Source organism: Fukomys damarensis, unplaced genomic scaffold, assembly GCF_012274545.1.
Source record: "Fukomys damarensis isolate Sample0158 unplaced genomic scaffold, DMR_v1.0_HiC HiC_scaffold_38, whole genome shotgun sequence".
In the NCBI taxonomy this organism is placed as follows: Eukaryota; Metazoa; Chordata; class Mammalia; order Rodentia; family Bathyergidae; genus Fukomys; species Fukomys damarensis.
Genome location: NW_022900950.1, coordinates 71939347 through 71965544, shown reverse-complemented (window position 1 = coordinate 71965544; position 26198 = coordinate 71939347). Strand labels below are relative to the sequence as shown.

Genomic DNA, 26198 nt, shown 5'->3' with positions numbered 1-26198 from the left:
GAACTTAGTTTGTATGGACTACATTTTCATTAACTCAGCCAGTATTCAATGCAACTGCTAAAACTTGTGACTTTATTAGAATCTGGATGACCTGCATGAGGTCCATTTTCCAATTTTGATTGTTATATTGATCCATAGCTAAATTCTTTTAATACTTTGATTAGACAACTTGAGTTCCCAGGGCAATGGAATAGTATGTGTATGTTAAATATATCTAGAATTGCATGTCTATTTACAGAAATAAGTCCTGGCACATATTCACATAAGAAGTAGCATAAACAAACACTTCATTTCAATTTTTTCATTTTCTCATATTCTTTTCTTTTCCCTTATTAGCTTCTAAAAGGGGAGGGGAGGAAGGGATGAAGGGACTGCAGGGACAAGGGGAAAAATGAGAACTAAGACCTGTCATGTAAAGGTACAAGATCCCAATAATGATTGTAACTGTACTGTATAACTAAAATGTAACAATAAACTCAATGAGGATAAAAAAAAGTAGCAGCATAAAATGGATATAATAGTTTTAGTAGATAATAATCTTATAAATCTGACAACCCTGTAAGTTGAGGTTTGCAGCTCTTAACTAGCATAAAAAAAAATCATTGTATTCTTTGACATTTACATTGTATTTAGGGTTATCTAAGGGATGATGAAAACCTTTACCTTCAAATAACGTCTGCCTTGGAAATCTCATGTCTTCATCCTGTAGGGGAGCTTCTTGATCCGTAGAAGGTGCAAGCAATTCCCATGGCTTAACTGAATGTTGAAATTCATTTAAATCTTTTTATATATAGCAGATTAACACTTGTTTAGGGTTAAACAAAAGATGGAAGTTTCCATTGAAAGAATCCTACCTCTTAATTGCAGATTGTTGTAAAAATTGAGTGGAAGGAGCAGAGTGGCAGTCACTTATTGATAATTTTTGAGATTTGCTAAAGATTCTACCCATTCAACTATACTGTGTTGAAATGTCAGAAATAATTACCAAGGGAATAATAGTTTCATGAAAGCTCAAAACTTTCTATACCTCTTGCATCAGGCACATAGTAAGCATTAATGAATGTTAAATAAATAAATGAATTGGTATAAATTAAGAGGAGAAGCCACAAAATGGAGCATATTTTGATATCTGTAAGTGCATGTCATACTGCATGACTAAAACTTTATTGCTAAAAGAAAATGATTTAGGGAAAGTAATATACTTGGTACTATTTTTATGGCTTTTTAAAAAAATACTGACTATATGTAGACTGCAGAGATACAGCACCATCAAACTGAGTAAAATGTTATGCAGTTTATATGCTTTAAAACAAAATTGTTGAGCAGGCTATTAGTTTTATGATATTATAAGTCTCTCAGTACTCATATAACTTCATGGGGAGTTGGAAGGTTGAATATGCAGAAAGTGTAAAAAATTTCAATAGAAATTGTCATTTCCAACTGCTATAGGGTTGATGTTTTTCCTTTAAAATGAAATGTAACTTTAATCAAATATGAATGAATATGTCATTGTTTATTGTATGTTAAGTTTTGTTTAGATTTGTTTTCAGTTAAACCATTGTTTTGTAAGTGCAACTTGTTTTTATAAATTCAGAAATGTCTGAAGGCTGTGGCCAGCAGTTTATTTTGTAAAAATAAAATGTGGAAAAAAGTTAATTTTCTTTTTGAATAATCTCAGTGCATTCTTCATTTTGTGTCTTCCTGGGATTTTTTTAAATCTTGGATTAAAAAAATGAAAAGTTCTAAAAATGCTTTTATAACTTTTTAGTTCATTTTAAGACTATGGTCTAAAATATTTGAGCAATGAGAGAATTTTGTACACATCATTGTCACAACTCTAGTTGGTTATAGCTTCAGTGAACATTTGAAGCAGTCACTGAAGTGTATTAAGTAACAAAATGAACTTAAATAATAACAAAATGTAGGAAGAATCAACATAGTGAAAATGGCCATATTACCAAAACTGCAATAGAGATTCAATGCACTGCCGATAGAAATTTCAACGGTATATTTCACAGAACTAGAAAAAATAATCCAAAAATTCATTTGGAACCCGAAGAGACCTAGAATAGCAAAAGCCATCCTAGGCAACAGAGACATGGCAGTGGGTGTAACAGTTCCCTATTTGAAACTATACTACAAAGCCATTGTGATAAAAACAGCATGGTACTGTCAAAGAAACAGACCTGAGGATCAGTGGAATAGATTGGATCAATACAGAAACAACTCCAGATGTACTCAGCTACTTCATCTTTGACAAAGGAGCCAACCATGCTCAGTGGAGGAAAGATAGCTTCTTTAATAAATGGTGTTGGAAAACTGGATTTCAACCTCCCAGAGATTAAAACTAGACCCTTATCTTTCACCATGCACTAAACTAAAATCCAAGTGGATTAAAAATCTAAATATTAAGAAAGAAACAATAAATTTGCTGGAAGATGAGTTAGGCAGAACTCTTGAAGTAATTGGCATAGGAAAAAACATTATGAACAAATCCTCATTAGCACAGGAACTAGCACAAAGAATCAACAACTGGGATCTCATCTTATTAAAAAGCTTCTGCACTGCAAAATGAGCCATCAACAGAACTAAGAGAAAACCTACAATGTGGGAAAATATTTTTTACCAGCTGCTCCTCATACAAAGGACTATTATCTAGAATATATAAAGAACTCAAAAAATCTGGGGCTGGGGATTTAGCTCAGTGGTTCTGCTGCCTGTCTTGCAAGCACAAGGACCTGAGTTAGATCCCTGGTACCAAAAACAAAACAAAACAAACAAAAAAAACAAACCTCAAAATATCAGCCTCCCAAATATAAAGACCCAATTCAAAAATGGGCATCTGAAATGAACAGACATTTCTCAGACAAAGAAGTTAAAGCAGCAAGTAAATATATGAAAAATGTTCCAAATCATTGGTCATTCAAGAGATGCAGATGAAAACAACACTGAGATTCCACCTCACCCCAAAAAGAATGGCTGCTATCAAGAAATCAACCAATAACAAATGTTGGTGGGGAGAAAGGAACCCTTCTCCATTGTTGGTGGGAGTGCAGACTGGTGCAACCACTATGGAAATCAATATGGAGATACCTCATAGAACTAGGATTAGAGGTTCCATTTGACCCTGCCATACCTCTGCTGGGTATCTTTCAGAAAGAATTAAAAGAATTATACCACAGTGATACATGTGCACCCATGTTTATAGCAGCAAATTTGTAATAGCTGAAACTTGGAAACACCCCATTTGCCCATCATTTGGAGTCTGGATAAAGAAGATGTGGTTTTTTAATAAAATGGAATAGTATTCAGCCATAAAGAATGAGAAATTAGAGTCATTCATAGGAAAATGGATGCATATTGAGGTCATATTCTTAAGTGAAATAAATAAATTACACGTGTAAATACTGAGTAGTTTCTCTGGTTTGAAAAACTATAATTATAAATAAAATTCTAATGGTATAATTGACAATGTGAAATAGGAAGAAAAGGGCTAAAGGTGTAGGGGAATTGGGAAGGGTAGGGGAGTGGAAATAAAGGAAAATAAAAAAATATGAGAAAATGAAAAAATTGAAATAACATTTTTGTAAATAGGGAAGGGAGGAGAGGGTAAAGGGAGGGCAGGGTTATGGGGATAAAATGAGAACCAAGACCTGTCATGTAAAGTTACAAGATCCCAATGATGAATGTAACTGTACTGTATACCTAAAATGTACCAATAAACTCAATGAGGAAAAAAAAAAAAAGAAGAAAAATGTAAGTCTGGGTGTTTTTGCAGAGGTGAATAGTAATTTACTAGGGTCTTAAAATTGCCCAATTAAAAAATAAATGTTGTTATGAAAAGAAAAAGGAAAGAAACATTTAGAAAATTATATTTTGATTTCTATCCATTTGATATATATATCAAATTATATATAAAAATCAAATTATATACATGTATATTATATAAATATATAAATATATATATATAAAATCTGTCTGTCATCTATCATCTTCTTGGAGCCTGGCCTTTTAAAGAAGCTTAGCATAGTGTTTAAGAGTGAAGGGACTGGAGTTACTTTAGTGAGGTTAGAATTCTAATCTTGCCAGTTTCTAGCTGGAAACCTCATTCTACTGTTAGATAATAGTAGTACAAAACTCAAGAGTGTTTTGATAGTACTTGGCAAGTGCATGTCATACTTCTTGGTGCTTAGTAAAATTGCTATTCCTTTTAGCCACCATTTCCTAGAGTAATGCATTATAGAATACAATAGACTAAAAGATTGGTGTCTGGTAGCCTCACTGTTACTCTGTATTAAAAGATAGATTACAAAAATTGCAGGATATACCTCCTTACAAGACTAGCTGACCTACCCAGTCATAGTATGAATTCATTAAGTGTGTAAACACAATAATTTGGCCCTTTGTGGGGTCACCCATTTATGCCCTTGTCACCGTTATTATCCTTTTCCAGACCTTGCACCTGCCTGTTGACCTCCTATTTCAGTACATTTGGTAGTCACTTTTAAGCGGATGTTCCTGTAGCACCCTTTTTGCTTTTTTCTGTGTCTTCATGATTCTAAAAACACATTCACACTGGAAATGTTTACTGGGAAAACTACTGTGACAGACTTTTTGAAAGGAAAGTCCCTGGTGAGAGGGAGGAGGGTCATAGAAACCCACACTTTTCTGCATGTATTAGTCAGGTCCATGGTCTATAGCATATGCCTTCACCTTTCTGGGCTTTAATTTTAGCATCTATAATCCTCAAGCAAAGAATGAAATTAGCTTTAAGGAAAGAGTGAGAAGGTAAGAAATTTTCTTCCCCTGTTACTGCTTCTCAGCTGTTAAAACATCTCTATACGGTCACTGGCAGGAGAGAAGGGTCTTGCACACTCTTCACATTAAAATTTCTTTATTTTTGTACAGGTTCACAGAATAGAGCCTTAGCATGAATCTCATTACTATGCCTTCCAACTCTGTCTTTATCAGTCTGCAAAATACTGTGGATTTCAAGTTACCTGTTATCACTTAAACCCCACTGTGTCAGTCAGATTTGCATTACTATGACAAAACACAAAAGATAAGAATCTGGTGAGGAAGAAAGGTTCATTTGGCTCATGGCTTCTGAGGTTTCGGTCCATGATCTTTTGGTGCTGTTTTTCTGGCCTAAGGCAGCACAGTACCTTATGGTGGGAGCACGTGGACTAGGATGCCTACTCACCTTATGGCAGCTGGAAATAAAAATGACAGAAAAGGGGCCTGGGTCCCATATCTGCTTCAGGGCACACCCTCAATGAGCTAACTTCCCTCTAGTGGGCCCTCGTTTCCACCACTTTTTAGTAGTGCTGAGCTAGGACCAAGCCCTTAACATGGCCCATGAGGGACATTCAAGATCCAACTATGATCCCCACCCTGTCCATAATATTCTATCTTTCTTTCTGACCTCATCATTCTACCTCTCCCACTCCTAGACTCCTTGTATTGTGCTCCCTGAACTTACATCCAGGGAATCAGTAAGAAACCTAAATCCTTAAGCTTTTCGAAGTGTTCCCTTCACTTTCTTGGCATGAGTGCGACCTGTGCCCTGAGGATGTTCCTTCCTTCACACCCTCTCAGGTGATGTCAGCGGTTTTTTCTCTCACCCTTCACACTTCTGGGATCGGAGGTGAGCACATGTCCTCCTTGTTCCTCATTGATATTTCCAGACCATTTTCTCTTCTTCCCTGAACTCTTAGCTTTAAATCGTATGTTGTCCAACTATATCCTCCATTATCTCTCTTTCTCATAGTAATTATTGATTTCATCCATTTGCTCATATGTTAAAGAGATTTAGTTCCAACATCCTTGTCATTCTCTATAACATTTGTCATAATTCTTGATAGTTTTGGCATCTGAAAAAATGAGCTCTTTTAATTCATTGGCTTTTCAATTCCTTGACCTCTTTTCCTCAATAATTTTGCTCTCCATTATATTACATCTATTCTCTGATAATTATAGCCTAAAAAACTTGCTTATGTCTCCAAAATTTTGCTCTGAAGAATACCACTATTCAACCAGAACACCTCCAGAGGTCCAACAATTTTTAAAAAGTCCTATGAAGAGTCTTGGAATGTCCAGTATTTATACGGCCCAATGTTTAAATTGCTTATATATGTTCAGAATTACTACTTGCCCTTTTAATCTTATGACCACTTGTCTCCTCAGATTTTATTATCTCAAATATCTTCTCATATATATTTTATTTACTGATATGATTTTACCTTCTAATTTATTTGAATATGATTCTCAACATGATTTTAAAAGGCTGAAATTTAATATATATAAAATTTTTTTGTTATTGTGGATAGTACAACAAATATAACAATTTGTGTGATATGGTCATAGGTCCCTGATAATATGTATCATTTATACATAGTCTCCTTTAATTCTCACAGGATCTTCAGGCATAGGCAGCATTAGTTTCCCCATTTTCATATGAGGAAACTAAATATTAGAAAGTTTGACTGGCTCAAGCCTCAGAGAGTATCAGCCTTCTGATTCCTATTTCTGTACTTCTTCCTTTATTCTGTGTTGCTTTATGTATGTTCATATTGTCTTATAGGTACTTATGACAATTTTTGTTCTTTCAGTATAAAATTGGACTATTTCAAGTGACTCAATGTATAGTACTTATAAGCACTTTGTGATATGGAGAATATTATGAACTAAAGCGTGGATAATGTAAATATTTTTTGATAGTATTATTCATATACTTTATCTAAATATGGTTTTTCTCATATATTTCTTTCTAATGAGTTTTGCAATTAATCTTTGACATTTTATCAATAAGGTTATTGTCTGTTGTACAACAGTTGAGCATTAGCTTTTATGTTGAATTATGAGTTAGTTTTTATTATTCTAATAATACAACAGGAAAGACATTTTTCTTTCATGATCTCCTGCTACTCCTATTCATAGATAATTCACAGAAACACAATAGTTTTATTATCTGAAACATATCTTGACTTCTTTAGGAAAACGTGAATTTTTTTTTTTTTTGGTACCAGGGATCGAACTTGGGTCCTTGCGCTTGCAAGGCAGGCAGTGGAACTGCTGAGCTAAATCCCTGGCCTGAAAAATATTTTTAATGTGCCAAATTGTAAACAAAATTTTCGTGTTGGGAGAAATGAATGGTATGATATTAAAAGTCTTCAGCAAATTTCTAAGACAGACATGGGAGAAGTAAGAAAACTTTTCAGCCCATTATAATAATGTGTGTCTGGATCAAGATAGTTCAATAGTAGACTTATTACCAAGAGAAAACCAACATGATTTAGTTAATTTCAGCAAGGCTAATTTCTGAAGTTTCAAGAGGCTGAATATATAGTAAATATTGATGGTATCAAGAAATGGGTTGCAGATATTTTTTATTTGAAGTAATTTTTGAGAGTATTTGAAATTATAGGGAGATTATTTATATATCCTAGGGCAAAATTGAAAAAGCACCTTTAGATCAGTGATGTACAGTAGAAAGATAATGTAAGATAATTATGTATTAAAACTTTCTGGTAGCACATTTAAAGAGAAACAAGTAAAATAAAATTTAAATATACATTTTATTGACTCATATCCAATTATTAGTAACACGTTTTATAAACTTTTTGTAAGCCTCTGAAATGTGTCATATAATGTAACTCACAACACATTTCAATGCTGGACACACTTAAATTCTTGTAGATATACATGGCTTGTAGTTTTCATATGGACAGCACCTCCTTGAACATTCTTTCCAAGGACCTTGTTTTCTCATTTCTGTGTTCATGTTACCTATCATAATGCTTATTACATGGTAAATGTACCGTAAATATTTGAGAAAGGAAAGAAAAGGAAGACAAAGAAAGGTGGTAGAAGAACAGACACTATAAGTAACCATCTTCTAACTGATCTTGGCTGGAACACTTCTTACTGCCTACCTTGGCTCTGTAGGGAGGGGGATATTTGTATCTCCTTATCAGAATTGTCATGTAAGAATTAAATGGTTGTAGCATAGGTAAAAATACCGACTTAGTTTACTTTTATCCTTTTCTTATTTTTAATCTAAATTAAGTCATATATCTGATGATCTATTTGTACCCAATTTTATTAGATTTTACAAACTGCTCGCCAAATATAGTATTTTTTCTCAGTTATAACTGAGTGGAAAGAAATACTAGAATCAGAGAGTTAGGAGGTTCTTGGCATCAAGATTATAGCCAAGGACAATTATGTTAAATTACTTAGTATGCTGTGGAATTAATTGCCCGTGATCTTAATTATAAATACTTAATTTATGAAACAGCCTCTAAATGTGCAGGTCCACTTTTAGATATTTTAACATTTTGGGAAATAAACGTCAGTTTGATACCCAATTTATGACTTTAATATCACCATCACTTCAAATCTTCTCAACTTCCTGTCTGCTCAGGTCTGATCCTGGCTTGGAATATTGCAGTTGAAAATAGTAGGGCCATGATCTATTTGTTGTTTTCTGTCCCACACTTATGTTCACACACATACAATAAATGTAACATGAGAAATGAACAGAGATTTTGATACACCTATGAAATGGAGGCCAGCTTCATGAATATGTGACCCAGGGCCGGGAACTTAGCTCAGTGGTTCTGCTGCCTGCCTCGCAAGCACAAGGTCGTGAGTTCAATCCCAGGTACCAAAAATGAATAAATAAATAAATAAACAAACAAACGAACAAATAAATAAATAAGTGACCCTACAATCACATAGGACCTCATCTAGTAAAGAACTTAATATTTTGAGTTCACCTTCTTGAAAAATTTAATAAATTTTTCTTTACCTTTGTGTTTTGTGCATGAGCCTAATGAGATAGTGAAATGTGCACGGTCCTGGGTGCAGGAGCAAGCACAGTCCAGGGTGGGTTTGAGGACCTGCACTTGCCCAGCAAGTATCTCACGCTCAAGGGAGCATGGATTCTGAATCAATAAAAACTCCCGCTCCTTTTAAAGAATTGAATAATAGGTTCCCTGTTTTCATTTTTTGTTTGGCCCTACAAATTATGCAGCTGGTAATGGAATAATGTGATGAACAATTGTAAAGTAAACCCTGTGTAAGTACTACACAGTTCATAAAATAGAACATTGTCTACCTGTTGTAAGTAGCCTAGTCCCATACCTTAGCTTTCACCAACTAAAACATACTCATTCAACCCTGAGAGTTGATTATAAGATTTTGTAATGACCAGCTACTAAGAGATAATAAATAATTTGCATGCTTTTCTCGAATTTATTATTTATTCTTAATTTATTATAAGGCACAATATTACTTTGATTGGCTTGGGAGCTTTCCAGAGGTTTGGCAGAGTGCACTTCTAGATGTGCCTGGGTGGGTCATGGAGGTATGACCTTGAAGTCGATATCTGGTCCTTCATTCCTTCCTCTCTGGCACTGTTCCCCTGTTTTGATTTTCACCCACCATGACCTAAGCTCTATTGCTTTACCATGCCATTCTTCCATGATGTTTCTACCTTAGAGCCAGCCAGCCATGGACTGAAGCCTCTGAGACAGTGAGACAATGTCTTCCTTTAAGTTGTAGGTGTTAAATTGTTTGTTCAGTAACATAAGTGCTGACTAATAGACCTAGAATCTGATAAATTATTTTTTCCTATTAAAATGTGTAGAAATTAAATGATGACTTTTTGTGCCTTACCTGTTTTCCTTAACAATGCTTGTAAAATTCATTATGTTGCTACATATGACTATAGCTGGTTCATTATCACTGCCATGCAATGTACCATTTTAGAAGAATATCATAAAATCTTTTTTGTGTCTTTGATGGACATTTGAATTGTTTTTCCTGTAGTATTATGAGCAATACATGTCTTGTGATGTTCGTGGTAAAATTTTCTCTAAAGCATATACCAAGAGGTGGATTTTCTGATTTAGGGTAATACTTACCTTCATCATAATAATGCTAAAATATACTCCTAGATTTGTGACAGCTCATATTCCCACTTGCATGGAAAGTACTCTCTCGTTGATTCAATCTTCACCATTTCTTGGAATAACTAAATTCATAAGTTAGTTGGAATGTAATGTTTCTTTAAAAATTATTTTACTTTTCATTTTCCTAAAGTATTAATGAATTTGAGCATTTCTTCATGTTTTTTGGCAATTTGGATTTTCTCTTTTTTAAAAATCTGTTTACTTTTTCCATTTTCGTTTGGGTTTCTCCTTTCTCAAATGGGATTGTGAAAATTCTTCATAAAATATTCTAAACTACATCTTTGTCAGTTGAAAAAATATCTCCAGTTTTTTATTAATTTTTTCTTTTATTGAGTTTATTGGTACATTTTAGGGATACAGTACAGTTACTTTCATTATTGGGATCTTGTACCTTTACATGACAGGTCTTGGTTCTCATTTTTTCTCCCTTGTCCGTTCCCTCTCTTCACCCCCTCCTCCCCTCCCCATTTACTTAGTATGATGGTTTTGAGCAATAGACATTGTATTTATCAATGTTTTTCTTTGTGGTTATTTCATTTCCTGGTAAATGGGAAACATCTTTAATGATACATGCCTGTGTATGTGCGAGAGTTCTGTTAATCTCTGTTGTTCTTAGCCATTTTGTTTCCACATTGAGGGACAACTCACATTGTTGAGTATCTCTCCGTAAGCCTGCCTCAACTGGAGGCTGAATATATGTTATCTATTATTTTGAAATAATTTCCAGTAGGGACTGCCCCAGACTGCTAGAAACAGCAAATGCTAGAAAAAAACACTAATAAGAGGAACATACAAAAATTGCTTCTTTATGGAGGTCACAGGGAAGTCAGTAATAGTGAAGTACATAAGGAAACAATGCATAATGTACAAGAACCAGCTAGAAAGGTAAGTGATAGTAGAAACTTCATTCAGGTACTATTATTTTGATTAGATTTAGATATTAAAAGTTATACTTACTGTACTTTATAAATCTAAGGACTATAGGAAATTTTAAAAATTGACATGAATTTGAAATAGAACATCAGAACTTCTAGAAAGAAAAATTAATTTTAATTATTGAAAATTATAATGTCAGTGGATGTATTTGGAGAATATATTGGATGCAGGAGAACAGGACAAATTAATTTGGAATTCAAAACAGAATGATGACTACCATGATACAGAAGAGAGAGAATGGTATTACAGAAACACATGATGAAATCTAACAGGCCTTTTGATCAGGGCCCAGTATGGAAAGAACATCCCCTCTTGTGTGTATGACAAAGGCAGTATCTGAAGGGACAATGGCTGAGAATCTTTCATAACTGATGAAAGACATCTACTCTTTGATTCAAGAGGCCAAATAAATATTAAGCTGGATTAGTAAAAATAAATAGACAAGTAGAGACATTTATAGCTAAATGGATGCACATTGAGGCCATACTCTTAAGTGAAATAAATAGGACACACACGTGTGTGTAAATACTGAATAGTTTCTCTGGTGTGAAAAACTAAAAGTGTAAATAAGGTTCAAATGGTATAACTGATAATGTGAAATAGGAAGAAAAGATCTAAAGGAGTAGGGGAAGGGGGGTATGGGAAAGGAAAGAAGGGAAAAGAAAAAATATGAGAAAAGGAAAAAATGGAAACAAAGTGTATGTATGTGGGGAAGGGTGGAGGGGGTGAAGGGATCACAGAGGAATGGGGAAAAAGTAAGAACCAAGATACATCATGTAAAAGTACAAGATCACAATGATGAATGTAACTGTATCATGTACCTAAAATGTACCACTAGATTTAATGGAAAAAAGAAATAGACAACTTTAAATCATAATGAAGATGAAGAAAAATCATTTTTATTTTTCAGGACTGTTTGTGATATATAACAGTTGCATTCATCTTAGAAAATCAGTGCATGTACATATCAGATCTTGATTTTTTTAAATCATTTACCCTCTCCCTATTTTTTCCACCTCTCCTCTCCCCCTGATTCCCTACCCCATCTCTGTAAAGTCTGACTATGTGTTTCCTACCATCTTTCCTTTGTTTGATTTATTTGCTTATTTATTTATTATTTATATTTTAGGCTTCTTGTATAAGAAAAACCATTGATATTTAAATTGTCTGACTTATATTTCACTTAACCTGCCATTTTCCTGCAAATGACGTGATTTTATTCTTCTTTATAAGAGAATAACATTCCATTTTATATATCATCTCCCATTTTCTTTATCCTTTCATCTGTTAATGTGTAGCTGGGTGTTTCCAGAGCTTAGCTATTGTGAGTTGTTCTGCTATAAACAAGGGCGTGCATGTGTCCCTGTGGTTTGATGCCTTTAACTCTTTCAGTTAGACCTGGGTCAAGTGAAATTCCTAGTTTTAGTTTTTGAAGTCTTCATAATGATTTCATAGTGGTTGGACTAAGAAACTGCGAACATGGGACTCAGAGCTCTAGCACCTCATTTTTATTGTTGCTGTCTTCTTTTGGGGGACAGAAATTTTTCCACTACCTGCTAGGCCAACCCATCATTTTTTGATATCCAACCAAATGTTCCATCACCCTTAAAACTATCATTGTACTTCCTCTGAGGAGTTGCTTTTCTTCAAATAAATCTATTTTTACCACTTCCCACATAGTGGTAGTGAATTTTTTTCATTTACTTTTGCCTATTAGACCATGTACTTCTCAAGCTCAAGGCTATATGTTGTTCACCTTGTATTCTCAACACGTAGCACATGCCTAACACATAGTAAGCATCCAGTATTAAAGTGTTCTGAGTAAATGTGAAATAAATACTTCCAAGGTTGAAGACAATAAATGCATGTATTAAACTGATATGCTAGGTGTTACAAGTAGTTTGACTTTTAGAAAACCATGCTATGTTATTTTTGTATCTAGAAAGTATTGCTTGCTTGAATTAGTGTAGCTGCTGTAAGTAAAATTTTTATTTAAAAATTTAAAGTGAATAAAGGTCAACACTGATCTATAGAGTACTGATAGTTATTCAATATTAATGTTTTTGAATTTAAACCACTCTAGGGCTACTGTGAGTTCTATTAACTAAAAAATTATGTATCTTTCTAATACATGTGCTAAAAAGCAAAACACATTTTATGAGCCAGAAGACATATTGTATGTCTAACTATGTTTTTTAATCTGTATTATATCTGAGAAGTAGTCAGTATTGTGTCTTAACTCATAGGGAAGACAAAGTCAGTCATTCTTTGAATTTAATATCCTGGAACAATATTCTAGTCTTATCTAAAATATATTTTAAGCCTATGAGAAGCTCTGTTGTCTTTGGATGGTTGAGCTTTGAAGGAGCTCCAAATTTTCCTGTACAGTCTATGAGATGAGTTTATAGTTTAGATAGATGAAGGCAATAACTGTTGCGATCACAGAATATCCTTTTCTTGCTGAAAGGGGAAAATATTTTAGTCCTAAATACTTTGCAAGAGTGAAAATATTTCATTGCTTTTAAGTTGGAATTAATTTATAGCAGCTATTCAAAGAATGTATTCAATTACACACCAATGGGTGTGAAAATGTGTTTCCTGTTTCATGGCTTCTCATTTTTATCAGTTTGTGCTAAGCTTTGTCCACTGGGAAATACATTGGATGTACATAAGCAGTGTTTCTTTCAAGCATTTTATATATATCAACCATTAAACATGAGGTAGTGAAACTGCGCTGTCAAAATATGCCACAATTCTGTTTCTTTAAAAAATGCCATGGTGGTTTGATTTGAATGTTTACAAGGGCCTAGCAGTTCCTCAAAGTGCCATTTATTAAATGTCATACTAATTACTTGTACCATCAGTTTCATAAAGCAAATTTTTTGAGCATTTCTGAAGATTTTTTTCCCTCTACTTACTGTCTAGTATGCTTCTTCTTGAGTATATATACTGAGAATTTAAGGTTTTTCATACCCAAGCAATATATTAACTTATTTAATTGGTTAATTTATTTGTAATGATGTGAATCAATCTATAGGGTACAAAAAGCAAGAGTTTATCTCTTCATTTGCTTTTTTAAAAGGCAATTTCCTTAACAGATTCATAATCCATTTTATATCCAAGATAGTTTCTCTGACATATAACTTTTAAAATTTATGGGATTAATAATTCATGGCCATAGTAAATTATGCCATATAACATTTGTAAGATTTTTGACTTAGGAAACAGAATGAGAATAAGGATAATTACTTTTTCTAGTTTTTCAGTATTTGGCTTAAATTTCTCTGCAGAGAAAAATTTGGCAGGGAATTATATTGAAAAAATATTTAAGAGACCGATCCTTTCTCTTATTGTTGTTTAAAAAATGAGATCATTTATTTCTTATTTACCAAAATGGGAAAGCACAGACTAAAAATATTTACTACTTATAGTTTTTATGATTTTACATGTCCCTTATTTGCATCCTATTGTATTTTTCTGCAGAGAGTCTGTACAGCATGGATTTTTAAATGATACACATGATTTTGTTCAGTTTTAAATTTTTCTGGGACAGTACATACATAATTAAAAACAGATAAGGCTCACATTCCATATCCAAATTGTATCATTGTCTCAATCCAACTGTAGCATTTTCAGGTTTTAGCTATTATAAATAAAGCATCCATCATTTAAGTATTTTATAGGCATGTATCTTTATTTTTCTTGGATTAATACTTGAATGTGGAATTGCTACATTATAACACAAACTTGTGTTTAATTACCTGAGAAACAAAGAAGTTTTCCTAGGTAAGAGCACCAATTTATACTTTCATAGCTATGTATTACCATTTTCACTGCTTTGCATCTTCTCAACATCTTATATTGTGAGTCTCTCATTTTATTTATTTTAGTGGTGATAGTTCATTGGGTTTAAATTTGTATTTCTCCTCTTGATGACAAAGTACTGGTAACTTTCTCACATGCACGTTTTCCATTTACCCATCTTTTTTTGTGTGCTGAGTATTTGTTTCTTTTCCCATTTTAAAAATTGGATGATTTTTCTTATTGTTGCTGGATTGCAGGGGTCTCTATGTATTCCATGTAAATCCTTTGCCATGCCTTGCATTACCTAGTCTATAGCTTGCCTATTTTTTCTTTCCTATTCTTATGATCTGAGGCATTATTTTTTATGAAGTACAATTTAAAAATTTTTAAAAAGTTATGACTTGAGCTTTCTATGTCTTCTGTAACAGTTTTTGACTGTCCCAAGTTTGTCTGGGTAGCTTTGTTGCTTTAGCTTTTGTGTTTCTCTTATGATCCATCTCAAATTGATTTAAGATGACATGATTTGTCGAAGAGATTTTTCTTTCTCTATTGAATCTCTTCAGTAAATTGTCTTTGATATTATGTGTACAGGTCTAACTCAGAAGAGTATGTTCTATTTCATTGGGCTGCATGTACCTCCTTATGCTAATACCACATTATCTTAATACAGTAGCTCCTTATAAGTTTTAAGGTTGTGTCATGTATCCATTTTGTTGTTTTTTAAGGTTGTTTTAACTATTGGTGTTTCTTTTCCTTTTTCAAATAAATATTTATGTTTTGTTAATTTCTAGAAAACATTCTAATGTGATTTTAATTGAGGTTTCTTTGAATTTATCAATAGAATGGTGCTTTGGTTCCCAAATTTAATTCTTTCCAAGATTCTAGTCACAAACTAAATTGTTTGCAAAGCAAATAAAATTTCCTCATAAGGTCAACATTGAAACTAATTATTGAATTTGATTCAGTTCATGACCAATTTGGTTTGTGATCAGAATCATTGAAAGAATTAAATTTGTGCTTTGAGGTGCCACTATATGTAGAATAACTAGCCTAAAATTAAATCTTCAATCCATGCACATAGTGTGTCTTTTCATTTATTTAGTTTTCTATAACCACTCAGAAACATTTTGAATTTTGACTGTTAAAGCTCTTACTTGCTCTTTATTAATACTTAGAAGTTTTGAACTATTACAAGTGATGCTTATTTTCATTTCCTTTTTCTAGTTGTTCATTCTACCATAAGAAATATAATTGAACTTTAAATCAACTTAGTGCATTGTAACATTGACAAATTAATTTAATACTTCTTAATTCATTAGGATTTTCTGTGTACATAATCATATCTATAAAAATGGAAATTTTACTTTATTCTTTTCAAATTTTACCACTGTCTTGATATATTGAATGGTGGATAATTTTAGAATGATACTGAATAGAACTGATGATTACAAATGAAGGACCTCTTAAAACTAGCAAAGGATCACTAAAAAGCAATCCAAAAACTGATAGACAATGCAAAGAAGACTAATGTAAGATTAATTGGAATCAATGAAGAATCAGAAGATAGCACAAAGGGCATAAAAAGCCTGTTCACAGTAGTAATAGCAGAAAACTTTCTGAGCATTGAAACAGAACTTGAGATACAGATAAATGAAGCATACAGAACTCCAAATAGTTGAGCTCAGAAGTAAACAAAACAAAACAAAACACCAAGGGATATAATAGTCAAGATTCCATAAATTTCAACAGAAAATCAAAATGTTAAACACTATTAGAGAAAGAAAACAAATCACCTATAAAGGCAACCCATCAGAATCACAGCAGAGTTCTCAATATAATCCTTTGTCTTAGCCTTAAGTCAAGGATAGCTTGAATTATTTCAAACCCTAAAACAAAACAACCTAGAACCCAGATTGATGTACTCTCCAAAATTATCTTTCAAAATTGAAGGACAGTTATGATACTTCCATATTATGATGTTCCATAGATAAAGAACACTTGAGGAAATTCGTGACCACCATAGCAGCCTTTCAAAAAGTTCTGAAAACTTTTCTGGAAAAAGACAACAGTTCCAAGACTGAATCCACCAGGTAAGGTAAGCATTTAAAAAGAAGGAAAAGAAAGTTTGACTAACAACAGGAAAAAAACATGACAAGGATAAGTCAAAACCTATTAGTATAACCATTAAAATGAATGGTCTCAATTCACCAGTTAAGCAATACAGACTAGCAGAATAGACCAAGAAACAAATTCAACAATATACTGCATACAAGAGGCACATTTAACTCAAAAGAAAATTCATAGACTGAAAGTCAAAGAATGAAAAACAAAACTCCATGCAACAGGAACCCAGAAAAAAGTACAGGTAGCTATTCTATTTGAAAACAAAGTGGATTTCAGGCCAGGACTAATAGATATGACAAATCAGATAAGCACTAATAGAATTGCAATAGGGTACCTCAATACCCTACTGTCACAAATAGATCAACTAGACCAAAAAATTAACAAAGAAATATCGAGCTGATTCAAAACTTTGACAAAAAGGTCTTAGTAGATATGTACAGAGTGTTCCACCCAACAAAAACAGAATACACATTCCTCTTAGTAATACACAGGACTTTCTCAACAAGAGACTAAGTACTAGCTCATGGAACACCCTTAAAACTACATAAACAAAAAATTACACAAACTTATGGAAACTAAATCACACCTTCCTGAACAACCAACGAATCACAGAAAAAATTAAAGGTGAAATTAGACAGTTTCTACAATTAAAAGATAGTGCCAGTATGACATACTGGAAGTTACGGAACACAATGAAAAACACAATGAAAACCATTCTATGAGGGAAATTAAAACTGCTGAATTCCTACATCAGAAAAACTGACTGAGCTCAAATAAATAACCTAATGTTGAATCTCAAGCTTCTAGAAAAAGAATCAGAAGAGACCTAAAATAGCAAGGGAATTCTGGGCAACGAGGTTAAGGAAGGGGGCATTGCAGTTCCTGACGTTACAGTACAAAGCTTCCATAATAAAAACAACATGGCACTGGCCAAAAGCAGACCTGAGGATCAATGGAACAGAATAGAAGATGTAGAAACAACCCCACGCACACTCAGCTACCTCATCTTTTTTATTTTTTTGTGGGGGTACTGGGGATTGAACTTGGGACCTTGTGCTTGTGAGGCAGGTGCAGCACCACTTAGGTACCTTATCTTTGACAAAGGGGCTGAACACCTTCACTGTAAGAAAGCCTCTTGAGTGAACGTTTCTGGGAATATTGGCTTTCCATGTGCTGATATTGAACTTAGACCCATATCTCTCACCATACTCTAAAATAAAATAAAAATGGATCAAATAAAATAAGTGGATAAATAATAGATCAATACAATCAAAATGGATCAAAGACCTAAATATAAAAACAGAAAAAATCTGCTGGAAGACAGAATAGGTAAAACTCTAGAAGACATAGGCAGGCAAAGATGTTACAAACAGAATCCCAGTTGCCTAGGAAATATTACAAGGAATCAACAACTAGGGTCACATTAAATTAAAAATCTTTTGCATAGCAAAAGAAATCATGAAAAGAGTAAAGAGACAACTCAAAGAGTGGGAAAAATTTTTGGTAGCTACTCTTCAGACATAGGACTAACATCTACAATATATAAAGAACTCAACTGCTAGCATTTGAGTAAGGGATTTATGTTCATCAAGAACACTGTTTATTTATTTTATTTTATTCTATTTTTTGAGACAGGGTTTCACTATGTAGTTGAGACTGATCTGGAACTCACTGTGTAGCCCAGGCTGGTCTCAAACTCACAGTGATCCTCCTGTCTTAGCCTCCCAAGTGCTAGGATTACAGGTGTGTGCCACCATGCCTGGCTAAGAACATTGTTTATAATCTTTTTTTTTTTTTTGTTGTTGTTGTTGTTGTTGTCCCAGGGATAGAACTCAGGACCTTGTGAGGTCTATAATTTTTATTTATTTATTTATTTTTTAGTAATATTGTGTCTAGCTTTGCTATCAGGACTATAATTGCTTCGCAAGTGAGTTGGGTTTCCTATCTCTTCTCTAGCCATAGTTGTAGCATGATATCAGTATAGAGATAGGTCCATGAATGGCTTTCTGGATTTTTCCTGCTAGCAGCGAATCACATTCTTGTACTTTTTTGGTATCTGTACTGCAGATAGATGACTTCAAATTCTTCTGTTCTACCTCCAAGGGACATCCCACACACCTCCATCATGGAAGTGGTTCCTTTTAGATCCTTTTGTGAGTTTTTGTCATTGGCACTCAGTGGAATCCCTAGATAAGAGCAAGAGAGTAGGTGCAAATGCCTTGTGCATGTAAGGCTGCTGAGGATTCTCACTCACCAAGTTTTGTTAAAACTGAGCTTTAAAGATGTGTTAGTTTCAGCTGTTGTCTTCTTGCTTTCCTTTATAATGATCATGTCTTTCTCTGTGATCTGCCCAATGTGAGATAGTTTGGGTTTTTGCTTTCTCCCTGCAGTTGCTTATCAACCATGCAATACAGTTTATCAGGTTGTATGTCATTTGAATTTTGAAGGCAAAGGAATGTTGATGGAAGATTTCTTTATTACTTAAAAAAAACTGACAGTACTGTCTGGCACTGACAAAGTACTATATTTGGTCTGAGGCATAGCAATAAAATTAAGGTGTCATCCACACATTAGTCTGTGGCTGAGTTAGAGTATGAGAAAGGGGGACCCACACTACCAGGCAATGGCTTTTGTTCTGTTCCGGTGGTGGAGACAGGATATTCTCAGCCTCTGTAAATATTCATGTTTGTGTATTGTGATTAGTGAGTTTATCACAAGGTATATTTTCCTTAATACTGAATAGAAAAAAATTTGAGAATTATTTAATATTTTAATAATTAAAGTGGACCCCAGATTATCTTTGTAATCATGCAGTTACATTCTTTGAATTCCACGGTGCTTTTATGAGTGGAGAAAGAAAGGCAATACTATTCCAATTGGCCTTGACAGTCTGTTATACCTAGTTCAGGTGCAGATCAAGTAGAATGTGTTGAGTGGAGGCTGTAGACCAATGTGTGGAGATGGCCCTTGGTTTTCAGGTAAAGGTAATTTAGTATGAGGAAAGGATCAGATATGGTTGTAGTAGTTAGCAAAACCATTGCAGCATATTGAGGCATAAACTTAATTTTATCCTCAATTCTTAAAATTCCTACTAATATAATTCATATTGTTTCTCTAAGGAATCAAATTTTGCTGAATTTGATCTGCTGGTGTGTAGGAGGAAGAAGACAGAGCATCTGTGAAATATTTTATTAGCACAGTCAATTTTCAATTATTAGTAACACTGGAAACAGAATCCACATGGCTAGCTGAGTTCTCTAGACAACATCTAAAGCATTAATATGTAGAATTTTCATCATCCTTTCAGAACTATGTGTTTTACCTTGTATTTATAGCACATAGAAATACTGATTTATGTTTCACTTTTGCTTTTCACCTAATGGAAAAACTGAAAAGTATAGGTAAAAAGTACCAAATCCTTAAACGGAATTTTAAATTCTATTTTTTTAATTTTTAAAATTTAAATCAAAATCATAAATGTTGATAATAATAACAAAGCAAATTCTTACTTTAACTCATTTCACTGATCTTATTTTGTATATTTATGTTTGATATTTGTTAGAATATCACTTGTATTTTGGGAGTACTAAGATAGTACATACACAAAATTTTAATTCTCTCTGGTAATATATTTCCATTTTAATTAAGTTTCCACCAATCACATGTGGTTTATACTTTGTAAGACAACAAATTAGTTCTTTCCTTATTATTTATTTCTAGGAGAGCAAAGAAGAATAGGATGAAATATTTGTAATGAACACAGCCATAAGCAGGGCTAAAATTCTGTTGTATAATTATCCTTTTGTTTTTTTCACTATAATCTTTTCTTGAATGCATTGCTTTAATGAGCTTTCAGTAAAGATGATGATACATTAATGAACTTCAGTTTTCTGACAAGCCAATCGTCAAAGACAGATGGGAATAACAAATTTAATCTTTCTTAGGCGATTAGATTCTTACTTTTGTTTTCTAAAAGACCAACTCATTTCAGACTTTGCACAATAATTCTAGCTCATGCATAATCTGTAAATGAGTAAAGTACTAGAGATTGGTAACCAAACATTTTCTAGATGATTTTGTTTTCTAAAGCTTAATCATTTTTCATATTATAACTGCCTCTTCATTATAGAGCTCTGGAAAGCTAAGTGTTCCAGCCATGTTACTTTAAAGCATGGACAAATTCCTTGCAGTGACTGAATGTATTTGGGACGGCTTCCCTGAAAGTCACCTCCTTAGCCCAGGGTCATCCAAGTTCTGGATATCCCAGGGCTGGGATTATCAGCCAGCTTCAGAGACAACTGGAGAAGCTGCTTAACCCTTCAGATGGCCCACATCTGTTACTTGTCTTAGTATATAGAAACTGTTAGAAGATCTTGTATCATCTTATTGTTTTGTCTTAGATCGTTCCTACAAGATGTAGACACCAAATAGGGCAGAGTGGGCGCCAAACAGGCTCATTGTGTCTACCACTTCAGGGCCCACTCACTTGTTTTATCTCAGGTTCAATAACTGTTTCCTAATCTCACTGCTAAAATTAAGCTCAGACTGGTTTCACAAACCATCATTTAGTTCCAGTGCCACCATTATGGGGAATAAAACAATTAGGACAAGTATCCTCAAAAGGGACTGCTTATGAGTTAAGTATTTAAGGCTTCATCAGCTCGGCAGTCAGCACATTCAAAACCGAAAGAGATAATAGATTATAGAACAAAACTTGTTTACATCGAAAGCTATTACTCTTAACATTTTGGAACCTTTAGGTTTTTGTTTTTTTGTTTCTATATTGTAAAACACTTCAGAAACATAATTTTTGTTGTTGAAAAAATAAATGCACAATATACTGGTTTACTTAACAAATTTCCCATTTTCTGAACATTAATATTAGCTTTAATGTTAATGCTCTGGGGCCAGGATCCCAAAGACTACCCCCAGGTTTGGAGCTAGAGTTGCCAGGGTGGAGCATATAGTTGTGAACATGGTAAGATTTATTACAGTAAAAGATGGCAAAGCAAAACCAGTAAAAGGAAAAGATACATGGGACAAAGGCCAGAGAAAGGTAGGACCAAATTTCCATTAATTCTCTCCCAGAGGAGTCACACAGGATGCACTTCATTCCTCCAGAAATGAGTCAGTCGACATACGCAGAGTGCTATATTCTGGAGAAGTGAATCACAAATTCAGCACACAAGGTTGTTACCAGAGCCTGGGTACACAGGTTCCCTCTGCTTAGCAGGTACCAACATTTTGGGTTTTTGGAAGGAAAGCAGGTGTTTGACATGGACCATATGGCTTGCAGAAACAATTAGTATATTATCTTTATCATCTAGCAAAAGTTTTACATCAGTGGAAGGCAATGTTAACCTCCCAAGTTCCCAGATAGCATTCACAGTTCAACTGGCAAATGGATTTTGCTTAGAATAGCAGGCCGATGTTTTGTGTCGATTCTTTTCTGCTTTTCTGTTTATTTAAAATAGTGCAATAAACTACCTTTGTTAATCTTTAGTCACATTTCAGATTAAGTCCTTATGAGAAATTCCTAGAAATTGGTACTATACAAAATGTGATCATTTAAAAGACTTTAATTACTGACAAATTACTTTCCTAAAGGTCTATTCACATTTTCATTTTCATCTGGGAAATATGAATTTGGGCACAAAAATCTTGACTAAAAGTTTTAAGAGTCACATGGTCCAAATTAAAATATATAATTTGTTTTGAATAATAATTAAAAAAAATTAAAATTACATGAGACAAACAAAAGACTAATTATTGGTTCCTCTGGAGTGTGTGTGTTGGGAGAGGATGTACTGCTAAGACAACATCCTCTGAATTATCAACTTTTATTCACTTTTCCCCAGGACTTCTTCTATCTGTTTTTTTTTGGGGGGGGGCTAAAAATCAGTAATTGTATGGTTACCTATAAAATTTGTATCATGTAGTTCACTTTAAAATTACTATGTTTAAAAAAAATTATTGCATCTTTTGTCCAGGGGATTGTGCAGGGGCTAAAACAGTGTACCGGATGCAGTTCCTGTCCTGGAGATTGTAGTTTGCTGCCAGCAAGCATTGTGTTTGTCATGGTGCTTCCTGGCAAAGATAACAAATAAGCTGCCATTGAAGAGGTATTTTTAGATTATAAATTCAAATAGCTGCCCCTGCAGTGAAAGAGCAAATCTATGATAGACTTGGTAGCTGGAACTGGCTTTTCTCATTAGCATTCATCACTTTCTCAGGCCAGACCAGAGTTTTCTAAAGCTGGTCTGTCACAGCAGGCTGGAGAGGGAGTGTGTGTAGCTCACTTCCCGCCTTTCACCACCAGAGAGCTTATGACGCCATTGAAGGAAAGTTTAGAGAAAGTGTTTATTTTCGTATGTCTTTGTTAAAAGGAATTTAAAGAAATTCTATTTAGTCCTTCACAAGAACAAATTGTCCTCTTTAGAAAAAGTAAAATGCAGGTGTTGGTGTTGAGTGAAATAAATCAGTCACACAAACTTAAATATTGTGTGGTTTCTCTTATGTGAGAAAACCAAAATATAAAGGAGGAGCAAAATAAAAGATAGATGATAGGAAATAGAGAGACAGAGCTTTTGCAAAAGTGAAAGGGATCAAGAAATGGATGGAGACCGAGGAAGGGAGAAAGGAAGGGATGGAAAAAGAATCAAGCTGTGTTATATGCATATACTACTTCCCATGAAAAATGTAATCAGTTTGTATGGCAAATGTACTATTAAAAAATAAAACTGGAAAACATTTTGTTCTCAGTCTAATGCCTCCCTAGAGGTAAACTTTCCTAACATTCTATTCTACTTTCTCTAGTCCTTATTTTGTTCAAAATTTTAATTTGTTTTGCCTATTTTTTTTGTTTTAGATTTATTTTCTTTAAAGTTGCGATTCATTTTGATTATCTACAGAAAATTTGGATGATACAAAACTCTATCACAAAAAATGACTCATTTAGTTTTCATCACTCAAGGCTTAACATTGCTAAATTTGGGTATATTTCCTACTGTCTGTTTTCCAGATATACATTTTTCTTAGTTAAACTATTCAATATCACCCAAACACTCAGGGGTTGCTCCCATAATATAACAACAAGCTTTGTGAAGGGCAAAGTCATGATGCAGATCACTCAACTTGAGTTGTTGAATAGGAGAAAAGTCTTTCAAAAAGTTCGGCAAAGGTGAATACAGCCACTCAGTGTTCCTTGTTATTCCTCTCTTATTTATTAGGTCTCCAAGTACATGTTCCAAACCAAATAAAATGGTTAGCGCATGTCAGTGCATGACAGAACACACTGTTTATTGTTTTTTTTGATACTCCTGTAATAAGATCCCATTTGAAAGCTCATTTAACTTTTACTATGAGGAAGCTCAGAAGCAAATGGCTTGGTTTTTGGGAAAGTATAATAAGCAGGGAAGAAACTGAGTGAGAACCAGGCAGGACCAGGCATTAAGTTGAAGGGACAGAATGCGTATAACTTCACATTAACCTGTAGGAATTGAATCCATTGGATATGGGAAGGACCTTGGTACCTTTTTATCTATACTTTCAAAATTATCCTTGATTTTGATTCATGTCTTGGAGTTGGTTTATCCAAACAAAAATTTGTTTTTCTGAAATTTTAGGGTGTTGGTTTGAGAATTTTTTTCTTGACTTTAATGCACGTGAGATAATTTGGTTACAAAATTTTTCACAGCTTTTCTCTTTCCTTAAAAATTCTATTGGTGGCCTATTATTTATTGATTCTTTTGCTGTTTTGTAGAAGAAATTTGAGAAAACATGAGTTTTAAACCTTTGAATATCATTTTCCTGGAATATATGATTTGTTAGTCATACAATTCAATTTTTTGTTACTGTAATTTTGCAGAATATGATCATAAAGTGTCTTTGAATTAAATCTCTCTCACTTAATAAATTCAATAGTCCCGAGATTTATATCTTTTTACAACTCAGGAAATTATTACCTAATGTGTTTTCTACATTTCTAATTATTCTGATTTTATCTTCAATAATGGGTTTGATTCCTTTGGCTGATATTTATTTTCATTGTCCTTTTAAAAATGTATAATCTCATAATTTTCACCTTGGTCACTTTTCTTCTGTTTTCTAGGGGAGCTTGCCAAATCACTCATTTTGTATTGTGTGGTTATAGACACCCCTACTATCTGAAGTGCATTTTAATTCTGCCATTCCATTTTTTGTTTCTTTCTTTTTTTTTACCTCTAAAAATTGCTAATTTCAATTTTTATTTATCTCACAATTATTATTAAGCCTCAATTTATTTCCTCCTTAGCTTTGGCTTGTTAAAGTGAGAATGCCAAATGTTTTTCTAACATTTTTCTTTGAGTCATATTCTTTTATTGGGTTTTCAGAAGTAAAATTACACTAGTTCCCTGTGGTTTCTGTATCAAGCTCACATCAATTCATAAATCATGCATCATCAAGTTTAAATTCAGAATAACTTTCTCAGTTTTGCAGTATTAATTCTTTCCTGCATAATTTATTTCAGCTTATAACATCCCAGATATTTTCTCCTATAGTTCCAGAGACCAGACATTTGAATTTCATGGGATTAAGCCAACATGTCTGCAGGACTGATTCCTGTTTGAGACTGTAGGAGTGAATCCGTTTCCTTGCCTTTTCAGCTTTGATGCTGCCTGCATTCCTTGGCTCCTGACCTCTTCCTCACATTGCTCACATCCAGTGCTACCATCACTGCATCAGTTTTTGTGTTCTAATGTCGCTTGGCCTCTGATTTGCAAGGATACTCGTGGTACATATATGGCCCACCTGGATAAACCCAGGTAATCTCCTCATCTCAGGATCTTTAGTTTAATCATATCTGAAAGGTCTAATTTGCCATATAAGCTAGTTTTACCTGTTCCAACGATTAGGCTGTTTGGATCTTTGGAGCCAGATGTTCAGTCAACCACTGGGAGCTTTTCCATGTGTCACAGCCAGGTAGGCCTTAATTTCAGAGGGACCTGGGTCACACAACCACTTACCCACTGTCTGACCTTGGCCAAGTCACCTACTATGTTTTTTCCTCTGTCAAATGAGGACATGAGCATTCACATCTTAGAGTTATTGTGTTGTTTAGCTCAGGTAATGTGTATGAAGTGTTTAGCAATCTAAGTTTCAATACATCTTAAATAGCATTACAGTGACTAATGTGGACTGCAGTTTGTTTACTTTGCCCTGAGTAGGAGACGTAGCTTTATGAAAAGTGGTGATTATAAATGGAGTGAACATGTGGATTTTTTTTCCCAATTCTGCCCCATGTTTACTTGAGTATGTCGATTAGCCTTTTCTAGTTGTGTGTGTGTGTGTGTGTGTGTGTGTGAGATATATATATAT

The 26198-nt window shown here is 33.9% G+C and overlaps 1 protein-coding gene across 3 annotated transcripts in view; it reads left to right on the top strand.

The window, feature by feature from the left end:
* Iqcm (IQ motif containing M) overlaps positions 1–26198 on the top strand; it is a 503902-nt gene that overhangs the window by 119465 nt on the left and 358239 nt on the right. The gene's annotated exons all lie outside the window — the stretch shown is intronic.